The sequence below is a fragment of the Urtica dioica genome, chromosome 2, assembly GCF_054948205.1.
Source record: "Urtica dioica subsp. dioica isolate 48M chromosome 2, U.dioica_male_clone48M_v1_H2, whole genome shotgun sequence".
Taxonomy (NCBI): Eukaryota; Viridiplantae; Streptophyta; class Magnoliopsida; order Rosales; family Urticaceae; genus Urtica; species Urtica dioica.
Window position 1 is genome coordinate 13,476,236 of NC_142757.1, and position 6,410 is coordinate 13,482,645.

The window sequence follows — 6,410 nt, forward strand, 5'->3', positions numbered from 1 at the left end:
CATGAAGGGTAAACACTGATAATATTCTGTGGATCCACTCATTACAATTAGGTTGAATTCTTGAGTAGAAAATAAATTCATTTGAATCGAGAGATTTTCAGTGTCAACTCTTTAGTGGAGTCAATTGACATTAAGCTAAATTTGGAAAAAGTTTGTGAACTTTTGAGTCCAAGTATTTAGCTCAAGCTTTGTTCATTTGGATCCATGAGGTCACTGTCACGAATCACATCGAGTAGGAATAGTTAAACTGGAAGCTAAGTCAAAACAAGAACGAAAATTGTCAAAAGGGTATTTTTGTCTTTTGAGACATAGGATGAAATGAATGTCAATAAATTTTTTGACATGGTCATTTGATGACAAGTAACACTCGGCCAAAATTAGATTTATTGGGCCTTGTAGATTAATTTCATTTCATAAGAATTTTATTGAAAATTCTTTATGGGCTTTTCTTATGTTGTCATGAACAATTAAAGAAAAACCTAGAAAGCCTTTCTAGAAGGCTTTTGGCCGTCCAACCCAAGTGAATGGGAGACCAAATTTCGTGCAGCTCTTGGTGTGAAAGAGAGATTATTTTGTGCATTAATGTATGAAGATACTTGCAAAAAGAAAAAGAGGAAACAAATTTCCTCTAGAAGGAAATTGTAATGGGCGGCCAAGACAAGGTCAAGGCAAGCAAAATAGGAAACAATCTTGTTTCTAGAAGGCTGCCACACGTCCAAGTAGAGAATGGGAAATAAGGGGTTTTGCTCATGAATATGTGATATTCTATAGAAGAGGAAACTACCTTATTGAAGGTAAAACCTCTCCTATAAATAGAGCCTTTATTCTTCTCATTTTTCTCATCCCACACAAGTTAAAGATTGAGAGACTCTCTCTCTAGACCTTGTGGCCGACTCCTCTCTCTCTCTCTCTAGTTCAATTTCGTTTTTATTGTTTCGGCACCTAGGTCCTCATTTGACCTAGTGTTTAGCTCTGCGACTTCAAGACTCGTTCTTAAGTCGTAGTGTTTAAAAGTGCCCACACACTAATTCCTTTTCTCTCGAGTGATTTAGTGATAGAAACTTTCGTGGTTGCTCGAGTTGCCGAGGAAGGAAGAGAGACGTGCTGCGAGGGAGATGAACGTTGCAACCTTTTTCGAAAAGCTTCTCAACGTTCGAGCGTCTAAAAAGGTTAGTAAACTTCTATGCGCATATTAGTTTTTATTTACATGTGCTTGCTCTTTGTCTAGGTTAGTAAAAACTGTTTTACTTGAAAAAGAAAATTTTAAAATTCCTCCGCTTAATGAAGCGTTAAACTTTTTCTTAAACCCTAGATCGATTCCAACATATGTCACGACCTGCAAGACACCCGTCGCCTTCGGATCGCGACCTTTCTCGTAACATTTTCATAAACCATTTATATTTTCAACTGAAAGGAAAAATAAAACGATTTCAAATGTCATTTACAAAACGTTTATTAAACAACAGCAGAAATAAAATTAATTTGCATATAAGGAATAACAAGGGTTTCTAGAGCTAGTCCGCTAAAAACCGATAAAATTTTTCGCTTCTAAAAGAGTTACAAAAATGCGGACTACCCTAGCTTGCTATTCATAAGCACGGGCCAATAATAAAAGTTCTTTCACAAGCTATATAAAAACTTTCACGAGCATACAAGCTCGGTTTTCCAAAAACCTGATACCCATTTCCCAAAAAGACACTTCCTATGCGACAGGTCGTCATGAGATCTACCTTGACTAGCACTCCTGCTTCGGCTGAGCTTTTCCTTTATCTACAAAGAGAGGGATTTGTAGGGTGAGTCACACCGACTCAGTAAGCAGGATATGTAACCTAGCACTACATGAGATGCATGGTTGTAGATAATAAATGTAAATGACAGATTCAGAAGAAAAAGAAGTTCAATCATTCAATCAGGATAACAAAAGCTCGTTCAATCAACAGAGACACTTGTAGAACTCAGTTCTAAAACAATCAAACACATAATCATATAGGGATTCGGCTAACAATTGATTTCCTAGGAACTCATCCGTCTCACTCATCTCGGCGCCTTACATCAGTGGACTGGCCAATCAACACTTAAGAGATGAGTAAACCATTCCGAGAACTTGAGCCTAGTCCTCGGAAGGCCGAAATTCTAACGTCTGGGATCCACTAGCACATGTAGAAGGGTCTTAATGCGCGCTTGGTAGAGGGGAGCAAACCCTCACCAATCCCTGGTTGCTCCAGGGTTCATATTTCCCTCAGGACAGGTAAGCCACCCGTCGACTTACCTGAAGCCACCCATCGACTTCCCATTAAAGGGCCTTTGGAAATGCCACCCGCTACATTGCCGTCAAGGGTTCATTACGTTTTACAGGACCTGTCTACAGCCTACCTGTCTATCTTATTACATGAGAAGATCTTATCGGGATAAAACCCGTCATTAACATTATTAGTTTTACTGTATGGCTCTTTATGTATTTTAGAAGGAGTTGTCGACAACTGTGAGGCTGGACCTTCTCCTAGAACAGTTCCTCTCGGGATTGAATCCGGAGGACACCGTCTTTCCTCCTCCTGTTGTCCTCTTCATCAGGACGAAGGGGTAAAACCTATTACAGAAGTTTAACATATTTTTAAAGGCTTCAAGGTTCTTAACCCGCTAATCGTTTAACCCTATCATTTATTATCTTATTAGTTAGTGGCCAAAGCCTTATTCGGTCGTCTTATCTAACTGAGGGTTCCTCTTGGTTTTAGGATTAAATGAGTAAACATAAACAATTATTCTACTAGGCACCATTCCCCTTTTGGCGTCTCAAACCTAAATCCCACTAACCCGGAATAGTTCGTCGGAGAACTTGATGAATTCCGGAGGACACCTTGCTTTACACGCTTCCCGAGACCTTTAGCACGTCATGAAGCGTCGAGAGAACTAGAATCCGAAGTTGAAACTTTGTTAGTTATTGGTTCATTGTCGGGATTAGATTCGAGTCGTTTCGGAATTCGGGAATTTAATTTATTATTCTCCGGTTTTTCGGAAGTCGTTTTATTCAAGACTCACGTATTTTCGTATCGAGAATAATACGAAATAAAATCCAATAATATGATTATGAGTCTTAAATAAATTGATCCGAATAAAAAGTAACCGAGAATTCCAAAGCGAATAATTAAATTAAATTCTTAAACGTTGTTAAATAAATAATCATAAATTATTTATTTAAATACAGGAAATACATTACATAATCAAATCCAAGAGTATTTAAACGTTATAAGAGATTAAAAGACTCACGAGTTAATCGAGCTTTAATTTCGATAACTCTTTTTCTTAAAATCTTCAAAACCCGACTTCGTCGCCTTCGACTCGTCCGGTTCCCGCTCGTCTGTCTAGATCTATAATCAAGTAACGGTATCCGATAATGAATCAATATCCTTAATTCTAAACTCTTATCAATTTCAAAAATTCAAATCCCGCCCTTGACTCAAAACTCGATCTAAACTAAATTAAATCCACACTAACCATAAATCGTTCTCAACAAATCGGAAATCACAACGAGACACAAACGAGCCCGGATACATACTCGACTTAATTCATCATAAACAACCATAAAATAATTCATGAGGCTCAGAATTTATGTTACGAAACTTAACCGGCCAAAGCATTTCACACGGCCAAACCCACAAACCAGACTATTTAGCATCTGATACACATCATCAAAGCCTCATAACAACCATAACAATCAGAATTCCAAACCAAACCTCAAAACCATACACGACCAAGACAACATATTTCAAGAAATTCGTCCAAAATTCAAACAAAAATCAAACCTTGCCTTTCAATCATCACCCAATCATTAATCAATCTCAGAAACATCTCAAGATCATCAACAAACCCTCAGAAATCAAAAAGCCCCAAAATTCAAAATCCTCAAACCCTAGCTCAAAAAATTTTCGGCCAAAACATACCAAATCCCAGAAATCTGAAATCAATCCTCATATTCGAGTTATAACCATCACTAAACGAGTTCAATGAACAATCAAAACCAACCAATTTCACAGATTTCACTCGGATTCCAAAAACCCCCAAATCCTATCTCATGAACCCTAGCTTCGAATTTCAATCCAAGGAGAGGAATTCTTACCTCAATCAACGAATTCAAGCTTCTTTGGAGGGTTCTCACTTCTTTTCCGGTGGTTTCTCTTGCTCCGGCATCACGGCAGCTCTCGGCGAGTCTCGTTCTCCTCAGCTCGGAGCGCGCGGTGATGGAGGCTCACGGCGGAGATGGCGCGCGTAGGAGAGGGATGGAAGAAGAGAGGGAGAAGGTTGCGGTGATGGTGAAGCTCGGCAAGTGTGAGGATTTGAGCTCACGATTTTTTTTCTTTGTTTGTTGCAAGTGTTTCTCGCGTGGGACAAGAAGAATGAGATAAGAAGAAAGAAAGAAGAGAGAGAAGGAGAGGCCAAAAATGAGAGGAAGGAAGAGAAAATGAGAAGTCCACGTGGCTGTTCCTCATCAAGCCACACAGAGAACACATGGTTGCACCACAAACGGACATGTTTCACTCCAAACGACCTCTTTTTATTTTTTTCTTTCAATCTCGGTCGACGGAAGTTTTTCGGAGCGTGGTATATGACCTTTGATGTTAGTTAGACACGCAGACAGAAGAGATGGTTATCATACAGGGCCAGCTTTCCATCAGGCGGGCTGCTTGCGTTCGTATTCTGATTAGCTATGGCATGTCTCGGTAGACACGCGTTTTTGTCGATAGTTTCGACAAGTCCTCTGCCTTCGCAGGGTTTGGCTTTAGACGTGCTAATTATTGTATGGTTCGCGTCCTTGTTCTCGAGCGATCGTGTCGCTTTCTCCGAGTTAGGACGAGTCTGTCGCGGCTGCGATGATGTGGGTACCTCGTGTGAGATGGCATGAACTGTGCCTAGTATAGCTGTTCAGGTGCGTCTTGTGGCGGCTTTGAGTACGTTGTGATTAGTCATCATACGCAGTGCCTTGTGGTGACTTAGAGCGCGTCGTGAGAGACGGCTTCGTGCGTCGTGTAGGCGTCTTAGGCGCATCGCGAGGGATGGCTTAGATGTACCATGTAGGTGGCTTTGGTGAGCCATATAGGCATCTTTGGTGCGTCATGTAGGCGTCTTAAGTGCGTCACGAGGGACGACTTGGTTGCGCCATGTGGACGTCTTACGTGCGCCATGTAGGCGTCTTAAGTGCGTCACGAGGGACGACTTAGTTGCGCCATGTAGGCGTCTTGCGTGCGCCATGTAGGCGTCTTAGGTGCGTCACGAGGGACGACTTGGTTGCGCAATGTAGGCGTCTTACGTGCGCCATGTAGGCGTCTTAAGTGCACCATGTAGGCGTCTTAGGTGCGTCACAAGGGACGACTTGGTTGCGCCATGTAGGCGTCTTACGTGCACCATGTAGGCGTCTTAAGTGTGCCGTGTAGGCGTTTTAGGTGCGCCATGTAGGCGTCTTAGGCCTGCATCTCTTGGATGTCTTATGGCGCGCCGCAGAGGCATCTTTAGCCTGCATCTCTTGGATGGCTTATGGTGCGCCGCAGAGGCGTTTTAAGCCTGCATCTCATGGATGTCTTACGGCACGTTGCAGAGGCGTCTTTAGCCTGCATCTCATGGATGTCTTACGGGGCACCGCGTAGGCGTCTTTAGCCTGCATCTATTTGATGTCTTATGGCGCGCCGCGCATGTGTCTTTAGCCTGCATCTCTTGGATGTCTTATGGGGCGCCGCCGCGTAAGCGTCATTAGCCTGCATCTCTTGGATGTCTTATGGCACGCCGCGTAGGCGTCTTTGGTGCGTCGCGTAGGCGTCTTAGGTGCGTCACGAGGGACGACTTGGTTGCGCCATGTAGGCATCTTACGTGCGCCATGTAGGCATCTTAAGTGCGCCATGTAGGCATCTTAGGTGCGTCACGAGGGACGACTTGGTTGCGCCATGTAGGCGTCTTACGTGCGCCATGTAAGAGTCTTAAGTGCGCCATGTAGGCGTCTTAGGTGCGCCATGTAGGCGTCTTAGGCCTGCATCTCTTGGATGTCTTATGGCACGCCGCAGAGGCGTCTTTAGCCTGTATCTCTTGGATGTCTTATGGCGAGCCGCGTAAGCGTCTTTAGCCTGCATCTCTTGGATGTCTTATGGGCACCGCATAGGCGTCTTTGGTGCGTCGCGAGGGACGGTTTTGGTGCGCCATGTAGGCATCTTACATGCGCCATGTAGGCGATTTCGAGCGTACTTACCATTGCCTATGTCACTAGCCCCCCGAGTTTTGGGTTTACAAGCGTTATCTTTATGACCGAAAAACATTGATAAAGTGGATTTTGAAAGAAAAACCTCGAACTTTATTAATAATGCAAAAATTTGAAAACCTAAAAGATTGGCTCGTAGGCCTTATCGAATGTTGGAAAGCAAAGCAATAAA